The following is a 24,342-nucleotide window of genomic DNA, read 5'->3' as shown; positions in this document are numbered from 1 at the left end:
CAGATAAAAGTAAATAATTGTTTCGTCTCTGGATACAAACTGAGGATTCTACTACTACCCCCAAAAGTGAAAAGATGCACCTTATGTTCATATTTAACACTATTTATAATAGCCAAGACATGGAAGCAACTTGAATGTCCATCAACAATGGATAAAGAAGATGTAGAATGTACAGACACACACACACACACACACACACACACACACAAACACAAATGGAATACTACTCAGCCATTAAAAAGAATGAAATAACGCCATTTGTAGCAACAAGAATGAACCTAGAGATCATCATGTTAAGTGAAATATGTCAGAGGAAGACAAATATTACACGATATCGCTTATATATGGAATCTAAAAAATAGTAAAATGAACTTATTTACAAAACATAAATAGACTCACAGACATAGGGAAAAAAATGCATGGTTACCAAAGGGGAAGGTGGAACGGAAGGAATAAATTGGGAGTATGGTATTAACATATATAAACTACCATATATAAAATAAACAACAAGGACCTACTGCAGAGCACCAGGAACTATATTCAGTACCTTGTAATAAACTACCATGAAAAAATAGAATCACTTTGCTGTACACCTGAAATGAGCACAATATCGTAAGTCAACCACACTTCAAAAAAAAACAGAAAAGTAAAAACAAAACAAAACCAAAAAACCCAAAGAGACAAAATAACTGAGAAGAAAAGCCTAGGCTTAATGAGGTAATGCTGAATGATTTTCCAAGGTGGATGAATCAACTTCTGCTTCTACCAGCATTGCCTATGTGTTCTCCGTGTTTTACACTCTTGCCCATTTAGGTCTGAAGGCATTTGTAATTTTAAACATGCAAAGTCACTTGAAATATTCACAATCAGTAGGTGTTGTTACTTCTATGTGACGTTATTAAGATGACATCAAAGGGAAAATCGGTACAGTGGCCTGGGCTCAGGCCTCAGCTCACAGAGTTCATCTCATGTAGGTCTGTGGCTTTAACCACTGCTGGGTGACCTCCAAATGTCCGTCACCAGTCTTACCTCTCCTGTTTTCCCCTCAACCACCTATTTGGGATCTCCTTGTGTATGTTTAATATGCATCTCATTCACCTCCCCCTTTTTGTAACAGCCACCTAAAATTTGCAGAAAAGAAGCTGGCAGCTCTAAATGGCCACATTGATCCATGTCATCTCACATCAAAAACCCTCACTGAGGGAGTTCCAGTTGTGGCTCAGTGGGTGATGAATCTGACTAGCATCCATGAGGATGCGGGGTCGATTCCTGGCCTCGCTCAGTGGGTTAAGGATCTGGAGTTGCCACCAGCTGCGGCGTAGGTGGCAGACGCAGCTTGGATCTGGCATTGCTGTGACTGTGGCCCTGAGAACTTTCATATGCCACAGGTGCGGCCATAAAAAGAAAAAGGGGATCGATTTTAGGGGTTTATATTTGCATAATTTCCTCCCAGTTGTGAATCTACTTAGGCTATACTTTGGCATCTTGAATTTTTACTTTATAGTAGACATCTGACTTAGAACCACAAACTCTCCTGAAAACACAAATATATACGCCTGCATTATATTCCATCATGTAGATAAACCATGAATTACGTCTTTCATTTCTTTACTATTTGACACTTAGATAATTTCTAGACAGATTATGCTGTTTAATTCTATTACTATTTCCTTTTTCCACTGTTTTTATGTAGATTGTTTTTGCTGGAACATAGAAAAGTTAATAAATGTATTAATCTTGTGCCAAGTCAGTTCACTAAACATTTATAGTTTCTACTAATAATAGTTATTCAATTGATTCTTTACTGTTTATGAGGATACATAAATAATATATTTTTAAAATGCAGAATAAAGGGAAAAATATTTTTCCTTCCTCCCAATACAACTTTCATTTTTTTCATAATCAAGTACTTCCAAAATAATGTTAAGTGATAATATTTATCACTTCTTGAACATTTATTAAGTGCTAGGTCCTATCACAATTGCTTCATAAACATTATACATTATTTATTGGTTCACTATTTCTTAGATTTTTTTCTAATTTTTAAAAATCTCCAATATCCTTTAATATCTGATTGGCTGTTGGTTTGAAGCAGATATAGTTTATCATGCTAAGGCAAGTTAACTTAAATTCCTTTATAAAAAATAAGCTTTATAGTGAAGATCTAAGGCTAGTACAAAAAAAGCCCTAGATACCCCACGCAGATTCCCCTAATTTGACAATTATATAATCATGGTGCATTTGTCAAAATAAGAAATTCACACTGGTTTACACTATCAAATGAACTCCAGATTTAATTCAGATTTCTCCAGTTTTCTCATTAATTTGCTTTCTCTGCCCCAGGATCCCATTCAGGGTAGCGTATTGCACTAAGTCCTTATGTCTCCTTAGTGTCCTATAGTCTGTGACAATTTCTCAGTCTTGTTTTTGAGGACCTTGACAACTTTGAAGAGTCCTGGTCTGGTGTTTTATAAAATGCTCCTCAATTTGAGGTTCTGTGATGTTTTCCTCACGATTAGATTAGATTTATGGGCTTGGGGGAAAATGCTGCAGAGAAATGACCTTTCTTTCTCACATCATGTGAGTATGTGTCATCAGCCTCACTTATCGCTGGTGTTAACCTTGATGAAGGCGGTGTTGGCTAGGTTTCCTCATTGCAAAATTAATTTTTCCCCCTTTCCACACGCTATTCACTAAGCCAGTTGTGAAAGAGCCTACACTCAGTTGAAAAGGTAGAAACTAAGCTTCACCTCCTAGAGGAGAGAATACCTACATGTATTATTTAAAATTCTTCTGTAAGGAAGACTGGACCCACCTCTTCTATTTATTAATTTTGATAATACTGATTTATATTAGTATGGACTCATAGATGTTTATTTCATACTTTGGGCGAGAATCCAATAGCACTTTACATTATCTACCTTATTGCTCAAATTTTTCCAGCTTTGGCCAGTTGGCATATTTAGTTGGCTGCTGTGTCCCTTTGACATGTCCCAACATTTGCTATTGTTCTGATTCATTCTGTGCCCTTTGTTTCTCTGAGCCCTTCATTAATTTTTTGGTAAGATTCTCCAGGTTTACCTTGTACTTTCTCTGTCCCGACCCTAGAAACAGCCATTTCTCAAAAAAAAATCTTGGTCTGTTTTATTGGAAAATGGTATTTGGAAACCAAGATCTGAGCAATGTATGCTATATTCGTCTTTGCTTTGGAAGTTTTTTGTGCATCCCAATGTTCAGAGCAGCTTTATTTACAGTAGACAAGATATGGAAGCAACTAAGTGTCCATCAGCAGATGAACGTATTTTATACACACACACGCACACACACACACACACACACTGGAATATTAGCCATATAAAAGAATGGAATTTTGCCATTTGCAACAACATGGATGGGCCTGGAGGGTATTATGTTATGCTTAATGAAATAAGTCAGAGAGAGAAAGATAAGTACCGTAAGTTTTCACTTCTATGTGGAATCGAAGAAATAAAAAGAAATAAATAAATATACACAACAAAAACAGAAACAGACTTACAGAGAACAAACTAGTGGTTATCAGAAGAGAGACAAATGGGGGGAGGGGCAAGATGGGTGAAAGAGAACAAGAGGTACAAATTACCAGATACAAAATAAATAAGTTATGAGAATGTGATGTACAGCACAGGGACCATAGCCAATATTTTATGAAAACTTTATACAGAGTATAATCTATAAAAAGTATTGAATTGCTAAGCTGTACACATGAAACTAGTATAAAATTTTAAGTTAACAATATATACTTCAATGAAAAAAGATAAAGTATTCTGTTTTGCCTTCAAAAAACTGTGATAATATACTCATGACATAAAACTTACCATCGTAACCACTGTTATGTGAATAGCTCAGTGGCATTAGTACATTTCCATTGTTGTGCAATTGTAACCACCATCCCTCCACAGACCTCTTCTCATCTTGCAAAAACGAGATTCCATGCCCATTAAACAATAACTCCTTATTATTCTCCCTCCCCCACCCCTAAGCAACCCCCCTTATAATTTCTGTCTCTGTGAATTTGACTACTGTAGGTACCTCATATAAGGGGAATCATACCATATTTGTCCTTTTATGACTGGTTTATTCCATTTAACGTCCACAATCTTAATCCATGTTGTAGAATGTGTCATAATTTCCTTCCTTTTCAAGGGTGGATAATATTACATTTTGTGTCTCCTTTCATTGGCTAATAAGACACATGGGCTGATTGAAGTCCTAGGGCTATTGTGAATAATCCTGCTACAAACATGGGTGTACGGCTATCTCTTTGAATCTCTGCCTTCGGTTCTATGGGTTGTATACCTAGAAGCGGAATTGTCAGATCATATACTGATCTATGGGTTGTTATTTTTTATGAAGTTCTATACTGTGTTTCACAGCAGGTGCACTATTTTACATTCCCGTCAATAGTGCCCAAGGGTTCCAGTCTCTCCACATCCTCACCAACAACACAAAAATCATAGAATGGATAACACCAAGAGCAAATCCTAATGTTTGGACTTTAGGTGATGATGAGGTGTCAATTGTCACAAATGTACCATTTGGGGAGTATGTTGATAATGGAGGAAGCTCTGCATGGGAGGAGGCTGAGGGTATGTGGGATAACTCTATACTTTTCTCTCAATTTTCATATGAACCTAAAACTGCTCTAAAGACAATGAAGTCCTTTTTTAAAGATAAAAAAATGAACAGAATATTTCTCAACATTTCTCTATGGCCTCAGTGAGTTCATTGAATGATAGGTAGAACTTAGCCTACAAGGATGGGCAAACAATTGCACTGAGACAGTGGCATCTAAGAGAATTAAGATATTTTTAACAACTTCAAATAAAACAAAGTTTACTTGACTTTCTCTAGAAAAGAAAGTCCCCTCACCGTAATAAAATAAAGCTGACTTTTTCTAGAAATCAATAATATGTATCTCCTCATAGCAGTTATTCCTTAGCTTTACCTGCAAATGAAATAGTAGAATTTTGAGGTTCATTTATTAAACCTATGGCAAACTATAGGCAGTGAAAATGTTACCTAAATAATCAATCCCTAGTGGTATTTTATGCAACTTTAAACATAATTGGTGAGAAAATAAACTGACAGCCAAGAATGTTGGGAGGTGAACAAACTTTTTGATACCATATTCCTTTTCTTTGCCAAACTCAGGGAGGATAAATTTGTGAGGGTGAAAACGCCTTTCAAATGGGCTGATTTAATAACATCTTCTCGCTAGAGAAAAAGTCTGATGAGGCTAAAGCAATCTAAATGGAAATATTGGTTCCCACCAATTTCTATTGGCTTTGATGATAAAACCTTCTGCCTCTTCTACTCCCTTTTGATCTAGTTGCAAAAGGGATCCTGGGAGAGGCTTGGTCCAGGCTCCTTCAATGACCAGCTGCTGATACAGCTGTGGCTTGTTAAGGCCACAGGACAAGGAAAAGTTCCAGCATGCTTCCTGTTTTATCACATTCTTAAGTTAACATTATATTACTGAGAAAAGTGATATCCACACAGATGCAGAAATATGGTATGTACTGAAGGCCAAATGGATTGTAAAAATGAGGATCCAGCTACATATTTCAAACAATTATTAAGATGTAAAAGCTTATCAATAGAACCTTTATTCCAACACAGCAATTTGAAACAAAGATCTGCTTTTAGATAGTTTACTTGTCTAAGATTGATGGAGAGAGAGAGAGAGTTTGAATTCTCTGGAGAAACACACAAGCTCTGGTCTCAAGTATCCAGATGGATTTGCATCGTAGATCCAACCTCAGAGGCTTAAGGAATGCTACAGAAGGCCTCCAGCTGATAGGGGGGGATCTTAACTATGACTCGCACTGCTTTCCATTAAGGAAATGAGAAGCAACTCACTTTTTACAAGGTGTTAACTAAGCTTGGCTGAGCAGCCCAACTGAAAAATCAAACATGCCCAAACACTTCATGTTTATAAAAACAAACTCCATTAACATGCCTGGCTTCCCTTTTCATAAAATTGCTGATGATTTACTGCATATCTTAGTGCAGTCCAATTTTCCTGTAAAATGCATGTTCTGTATTATGTTTGGCACATTTTAGGCGATCAATGTGTAATTGTTGAATTGAATTAGAATTGATTTGTTTTCCATGAAAATTATAATGGAGGATTTTATAGAACCGGTGACTATCCAACTGGCATAAAAAGGAGTATTTATACACGCTATAAGAACTGGTATGCACTCCTAAAAGGAAGTGAAACATTTTTTTTTTTAATACCACAGTGTTCATCCTTCCAAAGTCAGACTTAAAAGGAAGGAGACCGAATTCTCTTGCAACATGCTCCATCAAGTTGGGCCTTATTACAACAAGTCTCTTCGGAGTAATTTCACTGTCTCCAATCCCTATATACCTGATTATATAAATTATTCTAGTAAAACTCAATTCTAGCACTTTCTAAATTTCTTAAAGTATTTTCAGGACAATGTCTACTCTTTCTGTTTATCTGCTTTAAAAAAAAAAAAAAGATATTCCATAAAAAAGAATTTACAGCAAACCTCTCTGTACCCATCCACAGAAACAAGATATGCTAAGACAGTTGAAGCTGTTTACCCATCCGGATCACATTACCTGCCCATCCCCCTCTGGAGGAACCCTTTATTCTCTTTATCCAAGTCTGAATTCAAATTTGCTCACTGACCTGTGGCCTGGGAAGAAGAAAACATTGTAATAGGTTCAGAGCGGAAATTAGTTTCACTTTAAGTTTTTTACAAAGCCCACACTTGAGTAAGGTTATCTGATGATTTCACGTATTCTTCAGAAGACATTGGCTCTCTTTACCCTATTGTGGAGATAAACCTACTAAACTTACTAAAGGGTTGGCCAAGAAGAGACACAGACATTGTAGAGGCTTCAAAAACCCATGCTTTTCTGGGAGACAGCTATGCTCACCACTATACCACCAATGCTTTGCAAAAAAACCCCATGCTTTTCTCACTGTATAAGCAATTTAATCCCTTTCCTTGCACAGGTAGGTCCTTGGCATTCTCCCCGCATGGCCAAAGGCAACTTTCTGCCCTTTTCTAACTCTGTACCATTGTCCTAAAGAGGTGAGCAAATTGATAACGATGAGATCCACAACCACCCAGGCCCTTCTCTAAAGCTCTGGTGTATTCCTAAGTGGGACGTTCACACCCAGAACGAGGGCAAGATAAGCCACTAGGGTGTGGACAAAAGCCATTTGAATTACTACTTAAATGTATCTTTATCTAAAACTAAGAAGAAGTGAACTACATAGTAATATACATATTCATAGACGTACATGTACAACTTATAAGTAAATATATATATTGAGGATACGATCGATCACCATTCTTTTTAACCTTCTAAGAGTTTTTAATTACAAAAGGCTGGAGACTACAGCTCCAAACAATTCACATTTACTATCTGTGTGACCCAGGAAAAAAGAGCTTCAAGATATATTGTATGAATTAAATCGTATTTAGGTAATATTTAGTACCAATATACTAGGTACAATAAAGGAAATGATCTTCCTCTGTATCCGTGTAAAGTGGTAGAGGTCCTTGGATTTTTAGTTCACCTAAGCAAATGAAACTAAACTTTCCTGATTCGTCATCTGCACACCTTAGGTCTTGCAATAGATTTAAAACACTGTTTTACCTTGGGTGCCAAAGCCACATGGAAGGACTAATTATATAATACTCTCGGACCCAAAGGCTTCTTGTCTGTTTGTTCCTTTGTTTTTGAGAATCAGAATCTAGACGAGGTTTTCAGTGAAGAGTGGTCCAACAAAAATCATTGTTATATGTCCTTCCAATATTTTTTGAGCACCTGCTCTGATATGCTGAATATTCAAAAGTTAGTAAATATTTATGTAGTGTTTGCATTTTTCAGGTGCTAGGTGATGAGGATTATGTGATGAGCAGAGTAGGAGGGTGATTCCTGTCTATGGTGGAAAAAATATCAAAACTAAAATACAATGGAGAGAGTTTTAAGCAAGATAGGAACAGAGCCATGTAGATGTCTCCATGCCCACCTCTCTGCTCCTTCCTTCAGCTTTCCTCTTCTCTGGCCACTGCTCCAAAACACAGATCTCTGGTCTTGTTCTCATTTGCGGTCCCCAAGTATTCCTGACCTTGACCTCGCACCTCAGCCTCCTCTGTATGTATTTTATCTGACCAACCTCATTTCGGTGACATCAGATGATAATGAGTTTAATGTGATCGATCCTGGCTTTTTTGAAATCCCTCCCTGAAAATGGAACAGAATAGCCGAACAGAAACGAGACAGCCACAGAAACTCCTGAAAAAGGGAGGCCAGGAGCAGGAATCGGGAGCACCAGAGCAGGTGAGAGGTGAAGGGTTTTTACGAGGTGGGCTTTTGGGAGAGGCATCAATCATTTCATAGAGAGCAGCCACCTCGGAAAGTTGCACATAGAAGACCCCGTGGGTCCGAGTCCCATTGGATACTTCCTTTCCCTTGAACAATTCTTAACTTATTCCATGTCATTGTCATTATAAACTCAAGTATTGGTTCTCATGGACCGGGGGCTTCTTGACAGTCATAGCAACTTCCTTTGGATTTTTCAAGCCAGCCTTCTTCCCTTCCAGCACAAGGCTCAATACAGAGCAAGGACGTACCCCTCCTGGAAACGGTTATTTGACGTTACCTCCAACAAGGTCTGCTGAGAGTGAGGTGAAGGACACAAAGATGTGTGTGCAAAGCTATGACATGCCATTTTGACCAAAGGAACGAGGATTCCCTTATCTCCCTCTCACAAACATGCGGGAATGTTGTGAGCATCTGGGACTTGAAAAACGACTCTTGGATGTGGCTTTCAACCACGTATCATGCACACGGACAAAGACACGGCGTCAATATGATATGGTTCTGTCTCCATCCCACATCATCAGTCACAGCCTTATCTGTATCACGCAGTCTCCATTTCCAAGCACCGGGGAGATGCTACAGTGGGGAGTAATGTAGGAAGAGATGAGAAGAGCCGCACATGTCTGCGAATCTCGGGTGTCATTTGTGGGCGTGGTGGTGATGATGAGCATGATGATAATGATAAGGTCCCCAGCTGTCTGTTGAAATTCCTTTCTGGGAAACAGCTGGAGATTCATTCTCTAAAGATCGCATCTGGCTTGATTTGCCAGCACTCAAATCCCATTGATCTGGTTCTGTTCTAGCCCTCTGTACTCCCAGTTCAAAGAGCAGGGAGGCCTGTAAAGAAATTACTGCCATATTGTTCCATCGGCCACAGTGAGCCATATATACGATTATAATTAGGAACACATTAAGGGAAGCAGCTCAGGGAAGATAAGCTGCTTGACTGCATACGCTTTTTGATGAGGGCTTAGCGCCAATCCGAGAAGAAAAAGATTAAATGTTTGTTACCAATCCTTTTGAACTTGTGGCAGAACATGTGGTAAAGCATTTTTGATTCAAATTAAAAGCATCCTAAGATAAAAATAACCCTGTTCTCCCAGGCCGTTCCAAGTGAAACCATTTGGAGGCTGATTTATTGTATAGCCCTTAACCCCTTTCCACCAGCATGATTAACGTAAGCATTTCTGAATCCCATGTAAGCCTGGACAGGTATTTGTCTTGTTACACATCTGTGGAACAAATGGCAATACAAATTAGACACTCAACAGATGTACGTTTTCAAAGGCTGGGCAAATTTAATTTGACTGTGCATGTAAATAAAAAGTTCATTTGAGCACCAAGGTCAGGGATGTGGGTTACAGGTAGAGAGGGCGGTTGCTTCAAATGTCACCCAAAGGCCAGCAATTCAGAAACTCTATAAAGAAGGGGCTTCCTAAAACCAAGCAGAGAAAAAAAATAGGCAGCTACGGCAATGCCAGAGAGCCAAGCAAGCAGTGGGAAGGCTGAAAAAGAAAAGGTCTGGTTTAACCACAGCATCAAGAAAGGTTTGGCACGGTCATTGGACAGAAAAAAAGACCACGTCAAATATTCTAAGCTTCCGCGTCAAGAGAAGCATGGTTTAGTGGTTTCCTCTGGGAGTAGAGAATAGGAAGTTTGTTCCAGATTCAGCCTCTTACTTCCTCTGTGGCCTCAGGCAAGGCCTCTTAACCTCTCTGTGCCTGTTAACCTATAAAACTGGGACAGTGGTTTTTACCCACTGCCTGGCATCGAAGGTTCCTGAACACCTTTCTCGAGTGATTGGCAACTGATTGAAAATGACACTGCATCCTGCACACGTCCTGAGTCTGAAAAGTTTGTAACCACACGACATTTACCTGCCAAAGGAATATTTGATGTTGGTTTTAACTAAATCATGTGTTATTTTAATTTCTATAAACAGTGAAGTCTCTGCAGGTGAAGGAAAACTCAATGACAATATTTTCTCACATTCTCTCACCCAATTTCTACCCCACCCAACACACACACACACACACACACACACACACACGCTTTCCTCTTCCCATTGCAAATTCTGAGGATATTTTCCCTAAATAATTTCCTCTCTAATAAGGTGAATGTAGTCAAAAGCAATAATACTAAACTTCTGAAAGCAGTAAAAATCAACATGTAATTTACCACAAGCAAACTCTTTAGCACTTTAGTTATCAAACTCTGTCAGGATGCCCATATTCTATTATCTAAAGTAGCCTTTTCCGGGGAGTTCCTTTTGTGGTGCAGCAGAAATGAATCCGAGTAGGAACCGTGAGGTTGCAGGTTCGATCCCTGGCCTTGCTCAGTGGGTTAAGGATCTGACATTGCTGTGACTCCGGCGTAAGCCAGCAGTAACAGCTCCGATTAGACCCCTATTCTGGGAAATGCCATATGCCGTGTGTGTGGGCTTCTAAAGACAAAGAAAGAAAAGAAAGAAAGAAAGCAAGCAAGCAAGCAAGCCAGCCAGCCAGCCAGCCTTTTCCAAGTTCCTGGGGATATTGATAGGTATCTTATGTACAAATATCTTTGATCACACCATTTTGGGACATATTTGGTTAAATCCAGTAAATATGACTTTCTTTTTTCTTTTTTTTTTGCTTTTTAGGGCCATACCCACAGCATATGGAAGTTCCCAGGCTAGGGGTTGAATCGGAGCTGCAGCTGCAGGCCTACACCACAGCCACAGCAATGTGGCATCCGAGCTGTGTCTGCAACCTACACCACAGCTCATGGCAATACCAGATCCCCAACCCACCGAGCAAGGCCAGGGGCTGAACCCATGTCCTAATGGCTGCTAGTTGGGTTCGTTACTGCTGAGCCATGACGAGAACTCCAATATGACTTTCCTGAACATGATATATGCATTGTGAAGTTCCAAGAGAGGAAAAAGTGTGAAAGGTTTTCCTAACTTTTTTGTATCCTTTTACCATTGAATTCTCTCAGACCTGTTGTCCTGGGGGGGGGGGGGGGGGAATGAGGAAATACTAATCTAAAAGGTTTTCTTAGACTTTTGCTGCTGGAAAAAGGTGAGTGAAGTGAGCTTTGAAACAACAGGAAGTTTATTTCCCAACCAAAATGAGATTGATTGAGAGTGAGGATTTGCCTTCAGAAAGATGATTAAAGTAAATGGACATGTATTATTTGATGTTCTTGCTTCTACCACAAAGATAATGTTGCTATTACAGTTGAACCGTGAACAGTGTGAGTTTGAACTGTCCAGATCCACTTAAACACAGATTTTTTTTCAATAAATAGATACGATAATACGATCCACAGCTGGCTGTATGCGAAACTTCCAATACGGAGGAGAGACCGTAAAGTTAATTCCCAATTTCTGACCATGTGGCCTAACCTCCATTGTTCAAGGATCAACTGTATTCTTTTGCTTTGGTTTGTTTGCTTTGTTCTTTGCTGTCGAAATGATAATAATAAAAGTATTTGGAGAAACCTAGCTCTCTCTATTATAAATCGGTGCCATTACTAGAAAGTCAAACAAACCAAATCTGTACTTGCTGATAGTCTTAAAAATAAATATATTATATTTAAGAGATCCTTATTATTCTTTGAAATGCCAATTAGTCAGGAAACTCTTGCTGCTTTTCAACCATTAGTCAAGGAATGTGGGACTTAGGACTCCACAGCCATGTAAGAATAATTCCCTCCTAAGTGGCAGAGTTAAAAGGGAGCCAGAGACATCTTTCAGGTAAAAGTAGTATAAATGAAAATGAAAATCCATTAACAACTTTTACAGCCGATAGCTAGGTAACCACAGTGCCTTCCTGTGAGTACCTTGACGTCATCTATTTTTCAGGTCTGCCTTTGCCATTAAACTCTGAGTTCCTTGAGATCAGAGACGGCATCTTATTCGCATCCTTTTTCCTGGAATATTCTGTAGTGTCTGAGTCACGGTAGGCACCTGTCACATATTTACTGAACTGAATAGACATCAAGTGATTTGGAACAAAACATTTTATAAAAAATACATTCTACGATACTTAGAGTATGATGTCAAATCTTATTTTCAAAACGAAGTAATTTTACATTGACCTAGGTATTTCTAGCCAGAATATACAGCTTATTTGTGGTTGAAAAAGATGACATAAAAACATAAATACTCTATAATATCTATTCTGGGTCATAGCAACTTTGCTCAAATGCAATATTTACCTTTATGATTTTTTTGATCATATGAGGAAATTTACTGATAGCCCAGTGTGTCACTACTGGAGGATTATAACCTGATGAGGTGATTGTGAATCTTGATTTTTTTCTACCTATCATGCTCTGTGTCCCCTGAGAATGCAATAACCCTGTTCTCCAAGTTATCACCCAAGGCTTTAATAACAATTTTAAATCCATAACCAAGAGAAGAATTCAGTCATATGAAAACAATAATTTTGGGAGTTCCCATCATGGCATAGAAGAAACAAATCCAATTAGTATCCATGAGAATGGGGGTTGGATCCCTGGCTTCACTCAGTGGGTCGAGGATCTGGTGTTGCAGTGAGCTGTGGGGTAGGTCACAGATGCCACTAGAATCTGGCTTGGATCTGGCTCGTATCTATGGCTATGGTGTAGGCCAAGAGCTATAGCTCTGATTTGACCCCTAGCCTGGGCACTTCCATATGCCATGGGTGTGGCCCTAAAAAGCAAAAATAATACTACTAATAATTTCATTTAACTCATCAACAGCACTGGAATGTAGGCTTTTTACTTGCAGTTGTATTTTCATCCAGCCTGCCTTTCTTTGATATATGCAAGGGTATTCCAACACTTTGTCAAATCTTTGCAGACAAAGATAAATTTTGAGTCAACTGTAATTGCAAATCTACTATTACTATACCATCAGTCTCAGAGCTGATAGCAATTGCACAGCCAAGCTAAAACCATCATGAAGACTGATGTGGCCAAAATTTACGAACAAAAAGAAAAATGCCAGCCACCCTGTGTCCAACAAGACTGCATACTTGCCCACTTGTGTCTTCACTGACGGTAATGTGGCCATGGCCATCATGCTCATAGTCATGAAATACGGCCAGTGACACAGCTCCCTCACACTTCCTTGCCCTTGGGCTGTTGTGATGTGATGCCTGTACAGTATATTTGTGTGTTGTAATGCCTCCCTGTTCCTCTGAATATCAGGTAATTGCCACAAAATGCCGCTAATTGATGGCTTTTGGATTTTGAGAGCAGCCCCTTGAGATATTTTCCAATTTATTACAATCTGTTCCAGAAATTCTAGGAGTTACCATCAGGCAGATTGTGGTGCCAGACTATGAATCAATTGATACATTTTCTACTAGTTTTAAGAAGCTAAAACAACAACAACAGCAATAGCACATAAAAGAAGTAAATGAGTGAATTCCAGCACATGTGAGAATTGAATAAAGAGAAAGTAATAGTTTAATGTATTGTGGGACAGAATAGATTATTGAATCACTAGCCCTGACATAGAGAAAGAAAACCAAGCTTGCAGCATTTAATTCTGATGGACGAAATTGTAAATAATAGATTGCAAAAATTTGAAGATCTAAAAGACATCATGGGAGTTCCCACCATGGCGCAGTGGTTGACCAATTTGACTAGGAACCATGGGGTTTTGGGTTCGATCCCTGGCATTGCTCAGTGGGTTAAGGATCTGGCATTGCCGTGAGCTGTGATGTAGGTTGCAGATGCGGCTTGGATCCCATGTTGCTGTGGTTCTGGCGTAGGCTGGTGGCTATAGCTCCAATTGGACGCCTAGCCTGGGAACCTCCATATGCCAGGGGAGCGGCCCAAGAAATGACAAAAAAAAAAAAAGACATCATTTACAATTCTAAGCAACACAAGAAATTGAAGTTATAAAAGAAAAGATGGACCGGCTGTACTTTAAAAACACTAAATCAGCAAAAGACACCAAAGTCAAAAGACCAACTTAGAATAGGAAAAAAGTAGTTTTCAGTCAAATAATAAAGAGTAAATACATAATGTTCATTATGATATATACAAAGGCAGATGATAGATAGGTAGATATCACCAATAAAAGAAAAAAGAACTGTTGAATTATAGGCATGGGATAGTTGTAGGCAGTTCATGGAAGAGCAGATCATACAATTATTAGTATAATAATTGTATGAAAAGACGTAAAATTTCACTAGCAGTCATGTATGAGAAATACATTGGGACAAAAATATATTACTTTATCAATTTGCCCTCAAACTGACGAAAGTTATAAGAACACTTGTTATAGATTTAGATAAAAGTAAATATGATTTGAATAAAAGAAAAGACCCTCACCCCACCCTGAACACAGCACTGGAAACATGAAGAGTTGAAGTCCCTTTTAGAAAACTCTATTAAGTTATATTTTCAATCCAAAATTCCCTGTATGGTCACCCTATAGAAAAAAAATTATATAAACTTTGTAAGTATTTTTTGCAACATTGTTTGAATATACCTCACCTAGGATTGTTTAAAGTGGTAAAAAAGAAAACTAAATGGAAATAAATGAAAGTCTGCTGAAATGTGAATGGTTGAATCCATGTGGTACTACCCTACTGTGGAATATAAGGCAGCCAATAGAGATAAGAAAATAGAGACATAGGAGAGGAGATGGGATTAAGATGACAGACTAGAAGGACTGCAGCACAACTACTCTCCTAAAAACAAAATTTGCAACCAAGTGCTGAGCAATCTTCAACCAAATGGACCAGAAACTTTCAAAAAGATATCCTACTCCAGAAGACAAAGAGGAGGCCACATCAAGAGGTAGGAGAGGCAATTACGTGATATAAGTAACCCCACACCTCCCGGGTGGGAAGCCCCACAGATTGGAAAGTAACTGGTTCACAGAGACTCACCTACAGGAGTGAGAGTTCTAAGACCCACATTAAACTCCCACCAGTGGGGATGTGGCACTGGGAGAAAGAGCTCCTGGAGCATCTGGCATTGAAGGGCAGTGGGGCTTGTGCACAGGAGCTCCATGGGACTGGGGGAAGGGGAGATTCTTAAAAGGCGCACACAGACTTTCACGTGCACTGGGTCCCAGGGCAAAGCAGGGTCTCTGTGGGAATCTGTCTTGGACCTGGCTGCAGTTCTTGGAGGACCTCCTGGGAAAGGAGGAGTGAGTTTGGCTTGTTGTGGTGGAAGGACATTGAAAGCAAAGCTCTTGTGAATCTTCATTAGCATGCCTTTCTCTGGAGGTGGCCATTTTGGGAAAATCAGGCCCCGCCCATCAGCGCTGAGAAGCCCCAGGCCAAACAACAATCCAGGTGGGATCACAGCCCCACTCATCAGTAAACAGGCTTCGTAAAGAACCCTCAGGCACACAGTGACCTCTAATCTCATTCAGAGACAAAGCCCCACCCACCAGAGGGATAGGAATAAGCTGCACTTACCAGTGGACAGGCATCAATCCCTTCCATCAGGAAACCTACAGCAAGCCCCCGTACCAACTTCAGTCACAAGGGGGGCAGACACCAGAAGTAAGAGAGGCTACAACTCTATTATCTGTAAAAAGGTCACCATCCCAAAAACCTATAAAAATGAAAAGATAGATAACTATAACCCAGATAAGGGAGAAAGAGAAAACCCTTAGCCAGACTTATCAAGAAAAAAAGAGAGATGACTCAAATCAATAAAATTAGAAATAAAAATGGACACCACAGAAATACAAAGGATCCTAAGAGACTACTATATGCAACTATAGGCCAATAAAAAGGAAAACCTAGAAGAAATGGACAAATTCTTAGAAAAGTACCATCTTCCAAGACTAAACCAAGATGAGATAGAAAAGATGAATGGACCCATCACAAGAACTGAAATTGAAATGGTGATTTAAAAACTTCCAACAAACAAAAGTCCAGGACCAGATGGCTTCACAGGCGAATTCTACCAAACATTTAGAGAAGAGCTAACACCTCTCCTTATGAAACTATTCCAAAAAATTGCAGAGAAAGGGACACTCCCAAACTCATTCTATGAGGCTACCATCACCCTGATTCTAAAACAAGACAAAGATACCACAAAAAGAGAAAACTACAGACCAATTTCACTGATGAACATAGATGCAAAAATCCTCAACAAAATACTAGCAAATTGCATCCAACAATACATTAAAAGGATTGTACATCATGATCAAGTGGGATTTATCCCAGGGATGCAAGGGTTCTCAATAACCGCAAATCCATCAGTGTGATACACATTAACAAACTGAAGAATAAAAACCATTTGATCCTCTCAATAGACGTGGAAAAAGCCTTTGACAAAATCTAACACCCATTTCTGATAAAAACCCTTCAGAAAGTGGACATAGAGGGAACCTACCTCAACATAATAAAGGCCATATATGACAAACCCAGAGCTAACATAATTCACAATGGTGAAAAACTGAAAGAATTCCCACTGACATCAGGAACAAGACAAGGATGCCCATTATGGCCACTACTATACAACACAGTTTTGGAAGTCCTAGCCACAGCAATCAGAGAAGTAAGAGATAAAAGGAATCCAAATTGGAAAGGAAGAAGTAAAACTATCATTATTTGCAGATGACATGATACTATACCTAGAGAATCCTAAAGACTCTACCAGAAAACTGTTAGAGCTCATCCATGAATTTGGCAAAGTTGCAGGATACAAAATTAATACACAGAAATCAATGGCATTTCTAGACACCAACAATGATAGATCAGAAGGAGAAATTATGGAAGCAATCCCATTTACCATCACATCAAAAACAATAAAATATCTCGCAGTAAACCTACCTAAAGAGACAAAAGACCTGTACTCTGAAAACTATAAGACACTGATGAAAGAAATCAAACATGACACAAATAGATGGAAAGATATACCATCCTCATGGATTGGAAGAGTTAATATTATCAAAATGAATATACTCCCCAAGGCAATCTAAAGATTCAATGCAATCACTATCAAATTACCAAGGACATTTTTCACAGAACTCTAACAAAGTATTTTGAAGTTTGTTTGGGAGCTCTAAAGACCCAGAATACCCAAAGACATCCTGAAAAAGAAAAAAGGAGCTGGAGGAATCAGGCTTCCTGACTTCAGACTACACTACAAAGCAAAAGTCATCAAAACCATATGGTACCGGCACAAAGACAGAAATATAGATCAGTGGAACAGGACAGAAAGCCCAAAATTCAACCCACGCACCTACAGCCTACTCATCTATGACAAAGGAGGCAAGAACATACAATGGAGAAAGGACAGCTTGTTCAATAAGTGGTGCTGGGAAAACTGGATAGCCACATGTAAAAGAATGAAATTAGAATACTCCCTAACACCATACACAAAAATAAACTCTAAATGGATTAAAGACCTAGATGTAAGACCAGATGCTATAAAACTCTTAGAGGAAAACATAGGCCAAACACTCTCTGACAGCAACATCTTCTCAGATCCACCTTTTAGAGTATTGACAGTATAAATAAAAATAAACAAATGGGACCTAGTTAAACTTAAAAGTTTCTGCACAGCAAAGGAAACCCTAAACAAAATGAAAAGACAACACACAGAATGGGAGAAAATTTTTGCAAATGAATAGACTGATAAGGGATTAATCTCCAAAATTTATAAATACCTCCTACCACTCAATACCAAAAATACAAACAATCCCATCAAAAAATGGGCAGAAGATCTAAACAGACAGTTCTCCAAAGAAGACATACAGATGGCCAAAAAACACATGAAGAGATGTTGTCAACATCACTCATTATCAGAGAAATGCAAATCAAAACCACTCTGAGGTACCACCTTACACCAGCCAGAATGGCCATCATCCAAAAGTCTACAAACAGTAAGTACTGGAGAGGGTGTGGAGAAAAAGGAACCCTAGTACACTGTTGGTGGGATTGTAAATTGGTGCAACCACTGTGGAAAGCAGTATGGAGATTCCTCAGAAAACTAAACATAGAACTACCATTTGATCCAGCAATCCCACTCCTGGGCATCTATCCAGAGAAAACCATGTCTTGAAAAGACACAAGTACTCCAATGTTCATTGAAGCACTCTTTGCAATAGCCAAGACATGGAAACAACCTAAATGTCCACCAACAGAGGAGTGGATCAAGAAGATGTGGTACATATTCACAATGGAATATTACTCAGCCATTAAAAGGAACGAAATACTGGCATTTCTAGCAACATGGATGGACCTAGAAATTATGCTGAGTGAAGTCAGTCAGACAATGAGATACCAATATCAAATGCTGTCACTTACATGTGGAATCTGAAAAAAGGACCCAATGAACTTCTTTGCAGAATAGATACTGACTCACAGACTTTGAAAACCTTATAGTTTCCAAAGGAGACAGTTTGGGGGATGGGGGGATGTACTGGGGTTGTGAGATGGAAATCCTATAAAACTGGATTGTGATGATCATTGTACAACTATAAATGCAATAAATTCATTGAGTAAGAAAAAAAAAGAACATAGAATAGACCATTCAACAGAGTAGAAGTATTTTCATATGGTATCGGTAAGTGAGCAAGCAAATTGTGGAAAACTTTTATTATATAATCTTATTTATAGAAAATGATCAAAAATCATCCCTATCCTGCATATGCATAGGTATGTATATATACACAAGTTAGGCTTCAAGTTCCCTTCAAGATTAAACCCAAAGCCTCTGGCCAAGGGAAGAATTACCAGACCCTTATCATCACCCCCCATCTCATTGTAATGCCCTTTCCCCCACCTTGAGCCACCAGGTGTAGCAGACGTAATGTCAAGGGATTCTCCAGGGAATTTCCCTATAACCTGTCCCCCACGCAAATGAGGTATCTTGCCCAACACCAATCAGATATGCCCCATACAAAAACCAATCAATACTCAGCCCTTACGCATGTGCAGTGGGCCACAGCCGGAAGAATCAGTGGGCCGGGTGGGAAATATCAGGCCCCCATCCAGATCCACAGCATGGAGATATAAGAAAAACCCAATCGTAGGGCCAGGCCAGTCTCTATTCTCACTTTAATATACTTTAATATACTTTTTGTAAAGCGCCTGTGTTTCAATTCTTGGCTGCGGTGGGCTGTGACAGAGGAAATAATGCAAACCTAACATTTGTGTGTACATATATATATACATATGTTTATGTGTACATGTATGTATATCTGTGAATGCTTTGGTTTGTAATTACGTGAACATGATAAGATGTATAAAAGATACAGAATATATTATTTTTATGGGTCACTGGAGGGGAGGGAGAAGAATGTGAGAAGAGAGAAAGGGGATCACAAATAAAAAAGTGTAAGAAAATAGTTCTGGGAGTTCCCATTGTGGCTCAGTGGAAATGAATCTGACTAGCATCCATGAGGACGCAGGTTCGATCCCTGGCTTTGCTCGGTGGGTTAAGGCTCCGTGTTGCCCTGAGCTGTGGTGTAGGTCAAAGATGCAGCTCAGATCTGACGTTGCTGTGGCTGTGGTGTAGGCCAGCGATTACAGCTCCGATTTGACCCCTAGTCTGGGAACCTCTATATGCTGCAAGTGCAGCCCTAAAAACAAACAAACAAACAAAACAAACCTCCATTAAAAACATTTAGCTTATATACAGCTATACACATGTATATCACATTTATATGTTACCCAAAATAATACACGTCTTTAAAGCATGTTTGAATGAAACTAATGAAAAGGGACTAAGCCTGGAAATTGCGTGAACAAGTCAAAATGCTACTTCTAACAAGCTGAAACTGCTGAAATTACAAATCAAATCAATCAAATAATTTCTGACACTAATAGCACCTAGGTCAGCCCCCCTTATTCACTACCTCAGGGATTACCATTCGCCTTTCCACAAATTGTCTCACATAAAACTCACAGCCCTGCCTAGGATTCAACATAAGGATGAAAAAGAGATAGCAAGAATCACTGTCATTACATGCAACTTGAATCCAATTTTGCAAAGTTCGTTTAAGAAATTGAGGTGCCTTTCGTCAGATTTTAAAGTCCACATCTCAATGATAAACTTTTCTACAAAATTCCCTGCCATCTTCTCAGATCACCCCAAAATCTAAATGACGCTAAAAGTGAACTACTGAAGAGCATGCTTCAAAGCAATACGCTGTGCCTGAGAATTTCAGCATTCTACCCATGGAGTGGCAGCCACCAACATTCTTGTAAAAAACCCCAGCTGAGCTGAGAATGAAGACTCACAGCTTCTCATTCCGGCTTTGCTGAGAACTTGCAATGTGACTTTGAGTAAATCACTTGACCTTTCTGAGCCGATTCTCTATAGGTCATCATCCTGGCCTTATCTCCTTCATTGTTTCAAAAATAAAATGAGGGGGAGGATGTGTGTGAAAGCACTTTGAATGGTAAAATGTGCCATATTATTATTCAAACAAGGCATTATCCTCTCAAACCTGCTTAGAAGGGGGTTGTAAATGAAATACTGCATATTAATGTGATCCCGGGCTTCAGAGAACTCAGCTTCTCTGGGCACCATTTCAGTCCCGGCTCTTTTTCAGCGCAGCATAAATTATGTGCTCCAAACAAGTCTTCAATACCTCTCGGAAGCCTGAGAGGCAAGTGCGAGGCTGCTTAGCGCCCCCAAAATAGGTACACTGAAGAGAAAGGAAGGGAGAGCGCTTAAGAAAACAGTGAACGGGCTCTGCCTGCCAAGTCTGTGCTCGAGCTGCAGTTTCTCATGTGCACGGGTGTTGAGAATAAAGGGAGCATGTCTAAAAACCCAAGTCTAGGCAGGAATTTCCATGCCCTCTGGGTATTTTACTGAGTTACTATAATAGATGCATGTCCGTGCGTAAGTGTGAATATACACAAACATGACATTATAAAAGCAAATGGCTTTGCCATGTTACACACCCAATTCATGAAATGGCCTCAGTTCCACAAGCCTTATTTGCTATTGTAATTGGGTCCTTTTGCAAGCTTGGTTTGTGCATTTTTGACCCTAGAGTCATATACCCATTCTGTAGTATTCTAGGTATACACAAAGTACTCTTTTCCCCCATAACTGTAAATGTAGGTTGCATCTCGGAAATGCCTGAATAGTTTGTTATTGTTGTTTTTAAATATGGGAGCTTCGGAGTGAGGCAAGACTTGGAAAGATTTGGTCATAGATTTTCTCCGTCTGGGGCCCCTGACTCACTCTGGGAATTCTCACTGGCATTTTATTAGAAGCACCAAATCCACTCATGACCTGTGAGGTTTCTGAGGAAGTAAGTTCTCTAGAACAGGGTCCCGTTGTGCATCCCAATGTACCTTGAGCTTTATTCTCCCCACATGCCCCTAAAGCTAATAGCAACCCACTTTGCTGGGCACGAGCTAAAAAAAGCCTCATTCCTGGTTGCCAGAGCCCTTGGGCTGTCATTCTTCACTCCACAGGGCTCCTGCAAGCCCTTATCACTGCCACAAAAGCATTATTTTGTCCATGCTACTGCTCAGTGGGGAAGGGTCAGCATTAACAGTCTGAGATTTGAACTGACATCCCAGATCAGCCACTTAAGTGACTTCAGGTAAGTTTCTTAACCTCTCTGATCTTATTTTGTCATCTGGCAAATGAATGCAACAATTTCTTACTAAAAGGTTGGTGGTGAAGATTAAAGGAGATGGTGTCAGCAAAGGGCTTAGGATAACACCAGAAACAAAACAAGTACTCAACCAATGGCAGCTGGTCATTACAGAAAAACAGCACTCATCGCCAGCATCCTTATTATTGTTGCAGAAGGAAAAGTACACAGTTATGGAGGAGCTGAAGCCCTTTAAAAGAGAAAGAAAAAACCTACATTTTCTAAATTTAAAGGAAGATAAGCTATACACATTAACTAGGAAGAGTGTAACACATTGACGGCTTTCCTGTCCATAAATCACAGGTCACGCTACATAAAAAGTGTACAAGGAAACCAGGAAGAGGGAGTCTCCACTCTCTTGAATGACGCCTGACCAGCTCCACGCAAAGCAAGAAAGGAAAAATAAACTTTAACACTTCATACATTTGAAGCATTTGCATATGTGGCCCAAGTCGTACGTGACATTACAAAACACCCTAGATTTACATGTGCGCCTGGAGTTAACGACTTTCCGTAGGAAGAACCAGCCTCCCTGCCCCTCATATGACAGCTCAAGAACAACAACGTCCTTGGCTTCTGGTCTTGTCTTTTAAAGACGTGATCCAGCTCGTCTGTGAGGTTCCTGCGGATGCAGGGGTTACACAGCTCTGCAGGCACAGCTGGCTGATTCATAGCATTTGCCAATTTCCTTAGTGTAAATACTCCCAACATGAGACGTCATTGACAGCAAAATTGAGAAGCCACATATGCAGCTACTGTGCTACTGTGTACGTGAAACCAGCACTGGGGGCAGATGTGATTAAGAGGAAGATTCCAACTCTGTAGACCTTTGTAGATCTCTCTAGATCTCTCTAATCACAGCCACTCTAAAAATGTTGGATTCATTCAGGCTGAATTATTTCCATTCCCTTCATTTTTTTTCTCACTGATCTTACCTTATTATCCTTGGTCCCTCCTATTGTTCTGCTATGAATCTTGAGGAACCTGGATCCTTCTGACTGTGAAGATAATGAAAGAGAGATATACAACAATCAATCATTTAGAGAAAAATGGAGACCTGGATTTCTAATAATGCCATCACAAGATAAACTTATTTTATCAAGATTCAGTGTAATATATGTCCCGAGTGACTGGCTGATGCTCAGGTTCAGGTCTTTACAACTGCACACCTGGCCCACTTTCCATATGCATTAATGTGGTTTATCAACTTCTCTCTCCACCTGATCCAGTTTCCACATTGCTGCCAAAATATCTTCCTGAAATAATACTCGGCTCACATCTCCCATTCCAGAGTTCTAGTGGTTTCTCCATCCCTTCAGGAAAAAGTCCAAACTCTTAGCCCTCAAGGCCTTTCAGAGCCAGAACTCCAATGGCTTGTGTGTTCACCTCTCTTGCCGTCACTTTTCATCAGTTCACTTGCCATCCTTTTCTGCGCTTAAACCCCTGTCTTTGCTTATGTAGAGAATGTTTCAATTTATCTTTGGCTGCTGAACTCATATTCTTTCCTTATTCCCACTTCAGATGCTACTTTTTCTACAACTCTCTTCTGAGCATGCTTTGTGATTTAATTGCTTCTCCTCTGCCCTTTTTTAGGTGTTTTGTCTTTACTTTCTCAATTGCCCATAATTCACACTGTGTGATGTTGAAGCCATTTGCTTACATCATCTCCACAAATGCATTACCAACATCAACAGCACCAAGGACCACATCCTTGGCTCTCCTGCCCGCTCTCCCTGCAGAGCTCTCTGTGATGATGTAGACATTTTCTATCCACACTCTGCAACACGGTTGCTACCAGTCACATGTGTTATCAAGCGTTTAAAACGTGGCCAGTGTCACTGAGGAACTGAACTTTAATTTTACTTATTGAAATTCATTAAAATTAAAATATAAGGAGATCGCCCTGTGGCTCAGCCGGTTAACAACCCAACATTGTCTCTTGAAGGATGTCGGTCCAATCCCCGGCCTTGATCAATGGATTAAGGAGCTGCCGCATGGGTCACAGATGCAGCTCGGAACCACTGTGGCTGTGGTGTGACTTAGGCCTCAGCTGCAGCTCTGATTCCACACCTAGTCTGGGAACTTCTGTGTGCAGCAGGTGCGGCCACAAAAAGAAAACAATTAAAATTTAAATAGTCACAGATGACTAGTAGCTGGATATTGGACAGCAAGACTAGAGCCTCTACAGGACACAGCATAAGTGTCTCCTACTTTGCACTACTCAACAACTGTTGACACAATCATTGCAATATCCTTATGTCGTAACATAATCCCCAAACTGCTTTCTAGCTCATCTCTAGTTCCTCTTTCTTTCTACAGCCTATGGCCACTTCCTAATACCCCTGAAAACTTTCTCTTTTTTT

At 39.7% G+C, this 24,342-nt stretch overlaps 1 long non-coding RNA gene across 1 annotated transcript in view; it reads right to left on the bottom strand.

Moving 5' to 3' along the window:
- The window catches only part of LOC146398651 (uncharacterized), a 398,471-nt gene that overhangs the window by 177,354 nt on the left and 196,775 nt on the right, over positions 1 to 24,342 (bottom strand). The window contains exon 2 of the long non-coding RNA XR_014819685.1: positions 22,915 to 22,977. This is a non-coding gene — a long non-coding RNA (uncharacterized LOC146398651). The remainder of the gene's footprint in view (positions 1 to 22,914; positions 22,978 to 24,342) is intronic.

This window comes from Sus scrofa, chromosome 11, assembly GCF_054392235.1.
Source record: "Sus scrofa isolate SSC_HxYL_T2T_F1_AM1 chromosome 11, Sscrofa_HxYL_maternal_Yorkshire_Landrace_v2.0, whole genome shotgun sequence".
NCBI lineage: Eukaryota > Metazoa > Chordata > Mammalia > Artiodactyla > Suidae > Sus > Sus scrofa.
This window is presented reverse-complemented; position numbering and strand designations above follow the sequence as displayed.